The sequence below is a fragment of the Condylura cristata genome, unplaced genomic scaffold, assembly GCF_000260355.1.
Source record: "Condylura cristata isolate star-nosed mole 26May11 unplaced genomic scaffold, ConCri1.0 scaffold00042, whole genome shotgun sequence".
In the NCBI taxonomy this organism is placed as follows: domain Eukaryota; kingdom Metazoa; phylum Chordata; class Mammalia; order Eulipotyphla; family Talpidae; genus Condylura; species Condylura cristata.
In genome coordinates, this window is record NW_004567143.1 from 3,380,045 (window position 1) to 3,390,684 (window position 10,640).

The 10,640-nt window shown below is 53.7% G+C and overlaps 1 protein-coding gene across 1 annotated transcript in view; it reads left to right on the forward strand.

Annotated features, from left to right (window-relative positions):
• Nucleotides 1–10,640, forward strand: part of CNTNAP2 (contactin associated protein-like 2) — a 1,046,635-nt gene that overhangs the window by 1,029,939 nt on the left and 6,056 nt on the right. The gene's annotated exons all lie outside the window — the stretch shown is intronic.

Consider the following 10,640-nt stretch of genomic DNA (forward strand, 5'->3'; position numbering starts at 1 on the left):
CGCCGCAGGTCGCCAGAGGCCCGTGGTGCAAAGAGCCCGACTGATCCATTTGCCCTGCACATACAATTCCACAAAACCTCATGATTTTGCTACATTTATAAGCTGTATAGTTTCTCCCCTTGATCCCAGCGCTGAGGGATCCGTGGGTCTCTGAGCCTTCCTCCGAGCCTCACCCGCATTTTGCTGTGCTGGGCACCCTCTTGGGTGCTTGTGTGCTGGTTTGTGATTTTTTTAACTACTGACTTTAGTTTGGTTTTTTGTTTCTATCAACAAACAGGTGAAGCAGGTTTGTGGCATCCTTGTCCTGAAGGACGGATAGGTTTGAGGTTTTGTTTTAACTTTTTTAAAGATTTATTTATTTCTGCATACAAGAACTGGGGTACAGGCCAGAGGTGGGGGCGGGTGAGAGGATTCACCAGAACAGGGAGCAGAACAGGCAGATGGACTGAAATCCGTGGCTGAGGGGAGCAGCGGGGAGACAGGAGAGGTCAGCCAAGCCCTGCGGGTCACCCCACGACTTGATCAAGCTCGTGCTGCAGGGGCTGCAGATGGCTTCACAGTGCTGAGACTCAGCCTGCACCCCCAGGGAGGCCCTGAGTTTTAATCTTATGGCAGCTTCCTAAAAAGAAAGATGGGACCACACAGCAGGGGAGAGGGAAGCATCTAGAAGACAGAGCAGAAGAAGATGGGGACCTCAGTCTGGACTGAGCATGAAGCGGGTCTTCCTTCGGCAGGAGTTCAGCGGGCCCAGCCCTGTGGAGCCGTGACCCCAGGCTGAACCTCACTCATTGTGGAATGAGGCGAACAAGGGGCATGCAGACCACCCTCGGCCACCTGGGGAGATTCTTGCCTGCAGTCACGGGCCAGGGCGGGCCAGGTGCTGCTCCAGTCTGAGGTATAAATGGCCCCGCAAGGCTGGGCTGCCTCATTCGCCTGCAAAGCCGCTGGGGGTGCCGTCTTTTCTGGGGCTTTTCTGGGGCTCAGCTCCCCGATCTCTCCGTTTCTTTTCTGACAATTGGTCTAATTAGACTTTCTTTCTCATAGGCGCTTTCTTTCTCAGTTACTTTAAAAAAAAAAAAAGCTTAGAAATGTGTGTTTAATCTAGGCATTCAAGTTCTTTTTCACAGCGTAGAACAAAATGAGCTTTTATAATTAATCTCTATTCTCTAGAAAATTCCTTATTCACATTCTCACTTGTAAGTTTCCATCTCTTCCCCCACTTTCTCTTCGATTAGATTCTGTCTCAGTTTCAAAGAACCAGCTCTGGGTCTAGTCCAGCTGCTGTTTTAACTCCTTCAAGTTTCCTGCTCTTGAATTCGGGGTGAGGGTTCCATTCTCCTGTTCTCATCAGGACGCAACGTGCGTCTCCTACAGAAGACTCAGCCAGAGTGGGGACCTCAGGTCCGACCCTGAGACTCACTCTGAGCCCCTCCCCCCAAGACCCTCCCAGGGCTGCGCACTTCAGAGGCCAGTCAGGATGTGAAAACTTCACCTGACTTGCTCAAGGTGCAGGAAAGGGCCTCGGAGGCCGGCCAGCTTGTCCCCAAGCATGGGAGCAGATTTTGCAAAACTGTAGGGGTTGTGAGGACGAAATGCAGGAGCACACCCCTTGATGCTCCAGGGAAGAGGCCTCCTCGCCTGCCCTTCCTGCGGCCTCTGTTCTTCCCTCACCCTGAGTATCAAGGCGCACAGACATCGGCTGGGACTCTGCCCTCTTCTCCCAGCGGCGGCCCCTTTCAGCCTGGCTTCCCTCTGCCTCTCCCCTCGCCCTTCTGTGCACTCAAACCCACCCAAGTGAGGCTCCGTGCCAGCTCCCACCTGCTCTGGCATCTCCCCAGGGCCTGTGCCTGCCTGTCCAGCCGCGTCCTCCGGCACATGGGCCCCAGGAAGCGCTGGGCCGCTGGGGTGGCGGGTTGGGGTGCTCTGGCTTCCCCTCTGGAAAGGCTGAAAGGTATTTGGGAACTGGAAATTTTAACCTTTAGGAAACTGGGGAGCATAAGGACAGACTACGATAGCCTAGCTCTGTAAGTGACTTGAATCGCTGAAATGCTTCCAGGGCATGATTGGGGGTGCGTTATCTAGCCACATTTCAAAGGGAGAGGAAACGGGACTCGGGAAATGCTGTGCCTGCCCATCAGCGCCCCGAGAAGCTGCCTGAGCTGTGACCACTGGCCCCTCAACCTCAGGGACCCTAAGGTGCAGACAGGCCTGGGACACAGCAGGCCGGGTCCCAGCTCTGACCACACTGGGCAGGGGTGTCCAGTTTGAAGTAAGAGGGGCCGGGGTACCCCCCTCAGGTTCACACTTTCTCCATGCTGCTTCTGGATAACTTTGAATTTACACATAAGAATCCTAGTTCTTTATCCTGAGCTGTTTTCTTCTCTCCTGTCACCCCTTAAATACACAATGGAAATCTGAAATAATGTTCCTACCTGTAGGCAAAATGTCGGCTACTGTTTTTTCTTAACATGGAGTCTTCCTGAGGCTGCCAGAAACGGCTGTCTTTCCGTCTGTTGAACAGCGGTGACGGCCACCTGGCTGGTGGGGTGTTCACTGTAAGGATGAGAACCAGCCCCCCAGGAGGACCCCGGCTCAGCGCTGGGCTCCGGTAGCTGAGAGCGGGGTTCACCGGCCGGTGACCACCCGCCACCAACCTCTTCACTGGAGGCTTTCAGGGAAAGAACGGCTCTCACACTGGCGCGGGGGCGGGGGAGATTGTTTTCTGCCATCAGCCTTCTTGGAAGAAAAGACACTGTCTTGGGCTTAGTGAAAATTCTGTGTCAATGCAGCTGAGAAGTGTTTCAGGAGCCACGGCCCAGGTGGGCATCGATAAGACTTAAAATAGACACAGAATTAACTCTTAAAAAGCTCTTTACGTTTGCGCACGGAACCCTCTAGCTGACCGCACAGCGGGCAGGATCGGGAGCAGACGGGGGTCTGGGGTGCAGCGCTCCTCCAGTTCTCAGACCCCCCTCCTCCCCTGCGTGCTCGTGAGGAATGCAAGGGGTGGTTTCCCTTTCGATGAAACTGGGGTTCCAAGGCAGCTGCTCCGAGGCCGCACGAGGCCGCGGGCGCGGGGGCCTGTGCTGCATCGAGACGTTTCCTGCAGCTCCTGCTTGGCGCAGGTGAAGTTCTTCTGCCCTTGATGCCTCACTGCTAGGCGCAGGACAGACCCAGGGAGACAAACCAGTGGGCCGGTTTCCAAAAGAGCCTTGAGCGGCAGTCGGCCTCAGGGCTTGCTGGACGTTGCCACAGAGGGCGAGCAAACGGGGACCCTTGGCCCACACTGGTTCCTCGGGTGGTTATAGGAGGCCTGGTGGGGAGCCAGCTCTGGTTACGCTTTTGGTGATCCCCCGTGGGGCACAGGGAAGCCCTCGCTCCGGCTTTTGGTGATCCCCCGTGGGGCACAGGGAAGCCCTCGCTCCGACCCCGGGCTGGCGGGGGATGCAGATGGGCTCAGGGGGCAGCAGAGGAAAATCAGTTTAGCGACTGCTATGTGTGGGGCGTTTACCTGGATGTATATGCCATGGAGTGTGGGGGCTGGGGACAGTCTGGGGTTTAGGACCTGGGGGGACCTCATCCTGACCCTGAGTAAAGAGGGGCCAGGTGTGTTCAGGAAATGTCCACATCTGGTGAGGCCCCAGCTGGCTCACGAGGGCCTTGGAAGGCGGCAGAGAGGGCGTCTCCAGGCGGGAAAGGGGACCCGGCTAAGGGCGAAACCCACTTTCTCAGTTAGGGCGGGAGCGGGCAATCTGAGACCAGTTCTGAGATACCTTGGGGTGTCTGACTAGGGCACCTCCAAAAGTCATCACCGGGCCCCAAAGCCGAGCCTGCTGTTCCCACATTCTGGTGGGACACCCCGAGCGAGTTCCCGCGGACACCCCAGACACCCGAGACTCCCCGCCCCCTAAAGGCCGCATCTTCCGGACGTGGCCGGCGCTCGGCCACTGTCGGGGGGCAGAGGTGGCCCCCATCACGAGTGTCTCCAAAAGATGCGGTGGGGCGTCGGGGCCTTCTTCAGCAGGGTTGGCCGTTTGCTCCTCTTTTCTCTTCCCGGTCTCCTTACGCACAGAGGCCGTTTCCAGCTTCCCAAGCCCAGTTCTTGCCGGCGCCCCTGGCGGCACGGAGCCCACCTCCCTGAGGTGCCCCGGCCTGGAACGGGCCCCCCCAACTGTCCCCCGAGCTGGCCAAGGCCAGGCGTCCACTGGGCCCTGGGCTGCTGGACAGCACGTCTTGTCTGGCCAGCCGCGGGTCACCCCGGCGCACCAGGCAAGATGGGGGTGGGGGTGCAGGATTCTGTCAGAACAGGAAAACCAGCCACCCGGATTGAAGCCAAATGCCCCTGCTCGCGCCTCTGAGCCCGCCTATAACGCCAGGAAGCACCACGCTGGCCGGCGCCCGCGGACACCTGCTTCGGAGAACTGGCTTGTAATTAATTTAACCAGGGAGGGTCTCTGAGGAGCGCCGCGAGCTCCAAGAACCATTCACTGAGCTCCTGGACTGTTTGTTTTCCTCAACTGCTCTTCATATTGATTAGTAATAAACGCTCCGGTCTCCGTTCAGATCACTTAAGACTCGTCTGGGATTGAGAGCCGCGTCTCTCTGTGCTCCCTGGCGCGGGCGGAAGAGGGAGCGTGGGCTCGGGCAGCTTCGGGGCGTCTGGTGGTTCTGCCCTAAAGACTAGGGGCTCCCTGCCTGCCCGGGACCACTCAAGAGCAGCTGGGGGCCCCCTGGGGTCTCCGTGAAGCCCTCAGGTCAGCACCCACCTGTTAGAAAGCGTGGCCCCAGCCCAGCTAGCTCAGAACCCGCACCCCAACAAGGTTGCAGGGTACCAAGAGGCCGGAAAGCACTGGACAAAACCCCCAAGACCCACCTCATCGGCTGTTGGCTAAAGACGCCAGAGTGACGACCCAGGAGGAGGAAAAGCGCTGAGCAGCCATCGCTGGCCAGGGCCACCCTGCTCAGGGCAGGGCCTTTGGGTCCTGGTCAGGAGGCTGTGGCCACGCCTGGGTGCTTTCTAGAAACTCATCTTCCAGGGGTTACTGGCGCCTCCCAAATGGACCCCGCTTCCCAGCACTGGGCGCTCTTCATCCCTGCCTTCTTGATAAGGGCAGAGTAAACTTATCACCCCATGGCAGGGCAGAGAATGCCCCCCCAAGGGTGTCTGACAGTCCTGAGTGACAGAAAAGGCCACTCCTGGGTCCCCCAACCCCTCTCTCTGGCTCCTGGGCCTGGACTTGGGAAGTTCATCCGAGAACTGCACTGAGAGGCACAGAAAGTCTAGAAGGACTCAGAGCACCATAGGGCCTGCGCTGGCCAGCTACCTGGCCTCACGCTGCCTGCCTTGGAGCGCTCAGCTGGGCAAGCGGTCAGGGGCACATGTCCACATCACCATGACACGGGCACCCACAGGACGGTAACATGTTCTCCCAGAGTCGCCCTGATGTGGACTCAAACAGGCATCACTGAGGAAATCTGTGACGCACTCTCTGCCAGCAGAAAGACGCCACGATATATCTTCTTGTAGATCCTTTATTCTGCCTCTCGCTCCCTCGCCAAGGGGAAGCGCATTGCTTAAACAGCATTCATCGGCCAGTTGGAGCACTGCTCACGTGTACAACAACCATAATTGAGCAGAGCACACAAAGAGCATACACTGATCACGCAAGAGCATATCCAATAAGATTTAACTTCCTTATGCAGGCAGATGTTGACGTATTTTGTTTTTCACCAGCTCAACCGCACTGGCTAGGCACCATCTTAGTCGTTGAGTAATGAGCTCAACCACACTGGCTAAAGGCCAGGCACCATCTTAGTCGTTGAGTAATGGGGCAAGGGGTCTCGGACACCCCGACAGCTCCCCCTTTGTTTAATTATAAATGGCAAGGGACCATGCCTGTCTTAGGTTGAGCGGCCCAACCACATTCTTACCCGTCATCAACAACCGCAGAGCATGCTACGGCGTCTGTCTTAGGTTGATCTGTGGCTGCCTTCTACATTACCCATCTTTGACTACCGGTCCAGCATAGTGAGCCATATACCAGGGGAGCTGCCGCCTCCATGGCAGCAAAAGCCTGATGGACCAACGCGTGATCGCGTGACATTTGTTGTTGCAAATTGTAAAGGCAGCGAATACAGAGCACACTAATCGGGAAGAGTGCAATGCCTAAAGCTATGAACCCAAACCAAGTCTTTCCAAAGTCAAGAAAGGATTGCATGAGGACGGACGGTTGGCAGTTAAAGGGGTGACACGCGTAGCATTGAGTTGCAAAATCTGAGTTCATAAGTCTCTGGTGGGGTTTTGAAATCGGGACGACCATGGACCCGTTAACATCGCGGAAATTTGTTTAGACATATTGGCTGCAATAATATAATTGGAATATTGAACTGCAGTGACGCAAAATCCTTGGTGGGCGAGGATACAGCCAGTCATCATGACTCGAGCCACAATGTCCATCTGTTCCTGGAGCAAGTCCATACACCGATTTAGCAGCATCGACACCGTATGGATATGCTCATTAAATTGAGACTGTGTGTCTAAAGCCTGTGCCGTGAGTGCAGTCACATTGTTGAGTGTGGCGACACAGGAAACGTCGCATTTTCAAAGGTGGCAAACTTGGGGGAAAAGGTGAAGCTGCGTCTTTAAGTAATGAAGACGGGAGACAGTCCGCTCTGACATCCAGTGGGAGATGGTGGCCAGACCCTTTCAGATTTACATCTAGGGTACACTTTTGGTTGTTGAGGTATAGTTTCATTTTCTCGGGGTGACATACGAGGTACAGTGCCCGGAAGGGGAAATGGCCAGGCCCGGACGATGGCCCATAAGGTGACCTCAGTCGGCGTCCACGGGAGGGGCAGAGTTGTCGTCCAGGGCAGGAGCGTCAGGAGGAGGAGGAGTGGAGTCCTACTTCTGTGTTCCTGCAGGCGATGCAGCGGTACGGATCAGACGTTCGGGTACCCACACCGGGCCACTTCGGTCCTGCGGGAAGACACAAACCGATCCTCGGACCCAGCGTAGAACGGGGTCCAGGCCTCGCCATACACCTGTCAAGATGTCTTTCCATAATACAGAGTGCTCTGGAAGCGGGGCTGGAGAGTAATGACGCTCAGCGCTGACCAGCCGCTGTTATCTAATGTTAGAAAATTTAAAATAAAAAGGGCAAGATTCATTTTCTCTCGGGGAGGGGGGAGTTCTATAGAATACCCAATTCCCCCTTTTGTTTTTGTAAACAAGTTTTTAGGGTAAGGTGAGCTCGTCCCACGATACCCTGACCTTGGGGGTTATATGCAATCCCAGTAACCAATTGAATTCCAAAGTCATGGGCAAAGGTTTGAAAGCCCTTGGTCGTATAGGCAGGGCCATTATCAGTTTTGATCAGTTTTGAGGGTCCCCAGCAGGCAAAGGTGTGGAGGCAATGTTGAATCACATGAGTAACCTTTTCACCTGCGTGTGGAGTGGCCATAATGACTCCAGAAAAGGTATCGATTGAAACATGTACATATTTAAGGTTTCCGAATTCTGGGATGTGGGTGACATCCATTTGCCACACGTGGTTGTGTAACAATCCTCGGGGGTTTACTCCTAGTGACGGAACGGGGATAAGAGGTGCACAATGTTGGCAGGCCTTGACTATTTGTCGAGCTATGATTTTGGGTATTTGAAAGCGTCTGCTTAGGGTGGTCGAATTGACATGGAATTTATCATGAAAAGCCTGGGCCTGTTCTTGGTTAGAAGGATGAGCGTAGAACGGGTGGCAAGGTCTGCCAAGGTGTTGCCCTCTGTCAGTGGTCCAGGGAGAGCGGTATGAACTCTAATGTGTCCAATAAAAAAGGGGTGGTGACGCTGTAATGTCAAATTTTGCAATGTAACAGAATAGGGTGCCACTGTGGAATCTGGGGAAGTAAAGGGTACAGTCTCCAAAACTGATACCGAATTGACAAGGTATAAACGATCAGTAACCAGATTAAAGGAACTTTCTTCCATGTCCCATCATCATGTCTAGATTCCACCCTGGATTGCCTGCATCTGCATTTCTCCTAGCGGTATCGAAACAAAGCTCCTGCCAAGTGGTTTTCCACATCAAGTATTGGCCACCGAGAGGGTGGCTCTGGCCACATTTTCCCAATCACGAGGGGCCAAATTGAGTCCTCCTACTGACTCAACCACTGAAATGGTGGGCCCTAGGCTCATACTGCCTCCTTTAACTGTTTAACTAATTTAAAATCTAGACGCTGGTGATACCTTTCCTGAGTTTGTGGATCCTCAACCAGAGGGAAGTAAGAACCCCTTCTGCCCCCCCATGTCTTCCCACCTGGAGAATTCACTGTGTTGCATGCAGGGACAAGGGGTTGTGCAGCTGGGCTTGTAGGCGGGGGGTGGCGCTGAGGTCATCACGGCTACCTTGATATTCAGGGTTTTTACTCTCCCTCTAGCTCTTCTCCTGTGAGTCCCTCTTCCGATTCATCATCTGAATCATCAGCTGGATGGGACTGTGAACGTTGTTCTTTAACTTCCTCTAAAATTATACTTCCCTCATCCAAGGAAGATCTGAATTTCTCTTTGGTCGAAGTTAAACGAGTTTTGACAAGGGCCCATATGGCCAAGGCCCCTGCAGGCAGGGGAGTCTTACCATTAGCCTTTTGTAAGTCCTCCCCTAAATGTACCCACTGTGGGACATTTAGCAAACCCTCCTCCAAGAACTAGGGGGCTACGTCCTCCACGGTTTTTAAAAACCTTGCTGAAGTGCCTTTTAAAGGTGTTCCGTTAGCCTTTAATAAATCCCTCGGGGGTTTCCATGCGTAATCTAGATAGTTCAGACCCCATCACTACACAGAAAATCAGTCCCCTTTTGTTTTTGTACTGTCAGTTCTATTTGACCGCTTTTCGCGTGTCCTTAGTTTTTACTGAAATTGGACCACCTTTCGCGTGTCCCTAGATGCAATTAACTGGACCACCTTTCATGTGTCCGGATAGTCGCTAAACCGCGAACGTTAGGGCTGCCCTTACCTGTTACTACTTACAACTTTTGCGAGAAGTTCCCGGGTTTCGGCACCACTTGTGACGCACTCTCTGCCAGCAGAAAGACGCCACGATATATCTTCTTGTAGAACCTTTATTCTACCCCTCAACAGCAACCATAATTGAGCAGAACACACAAAGAGCATACACTGATCACACAAGAGCATATCCAATAAGATTTAACTTCCTTATACAGGTGGATGTTGACGTATTTTGTTTTTCACCAGCTCAACCGCACTGGCTAAAGGCCAGGTGCCATCTTAGTCGTTGAGTAATGGGGCAAGGGGTCCCGGACACCCCAACAGAAATCTGCTGGCCGCTGTGCCAGCCTGGGCCTCTGATGTGGCCAGACACCCTCATCCTGGGGCTTCGTTTCAGGGATACAAAGTCTGAGCTGCTATCTAACACGCTCTTCCCAGTACAGGTACCTCATTCATAATTGATGACAAAAAAGAATGAGCCATCAGCCTGGTCTGGGTGGGTCCAGCAGTCTTTTTTCGAAAGGCAACTGAGACCATTCAGAAGTTGCTGGAAAAATAGGAAAGAGAGACTCTCATAAAATCAATGGCGTTGTTTAAAGGAGACAGATGATGACATACTCGGTGCCTTTTCACCTAGTGAGTCCCTGGTGCCTCTGGGACATAGGCAAGGTCTTCGGCCTTGAAGCCGGAACCACAATTGGAGTCAGAAGCCAAAAATGCATAATCTTGTCCCCATTTGAAAGGGGAGGCTCTAGCTGGCTTTCTTGAGGCTGAGGGGAAGAACCCAGGTAAAGGGGCAGGCCTGAGCCTCACGGAGCCAGGCATCTGGATGAAACCTGCTGGCTGGGGACACTCCTCATGGCGAGGTGGCCACAGCAGCTCATCAGGCTGAGCGGGGTCCCCTTCACATGCGGCATCTGTTTTCAGATCTGTGGCTAAAACAGTGTTGGTAGTGTAAGGCTAAAACATGAAGAGAAAGAATGTCACTCTGATTTTAAAAAAGAGAATAAGGCCCTCCCTGGTGGCGCAGCGGGTTACAGCGCAGCACTGAGAAGCTAAAGCCACTTCAGCACGAGTTCAATCCCCGCCTGCCCCGGAGGTGACCACAGGGAGCGGCAGATCTCTCCTGACCCGCCCGCTGCTCCCCTCAGCAGTGGACTTCATCGATCTGCCTGTTCTGCTCCCCATTCTGTCCCTGGTGAATCCTCTCACCACCCTGCACCGCTGGCCTGTACCCCAGTTCTGTATACACAAATAAATTTTTAAAAAAGTGAAATAGAAACCAAGAAGCATGGGAAGAATGCTTGTCAGCATTGTCTGACCCAGACCTCACTGCCAAAGTCATGCTGAGGTTTACGTGAAACTGTAATTAATGGCAGTTTGGTTGACCCCAACTATCACTTTAGAGGCTCACACATCGATGGTTTCCATGGCAATCTTCTCCCTGGGAGATGTCAGAGATGATCTAATTTTTTGGTCCCTGAGATGTGGCAACCTGACGCTTTAGTGCCTTCCACTGGGGTTGAGGCCCGCTTTGTCCAGTCATCTCAATTTATTTCCGTGCTTTGAAACGTGTGTGCACCGTCTTACCTCTCTGGAATGCAGAGAACCACCCAGCACTTCATTTACCTTCTCTAGTG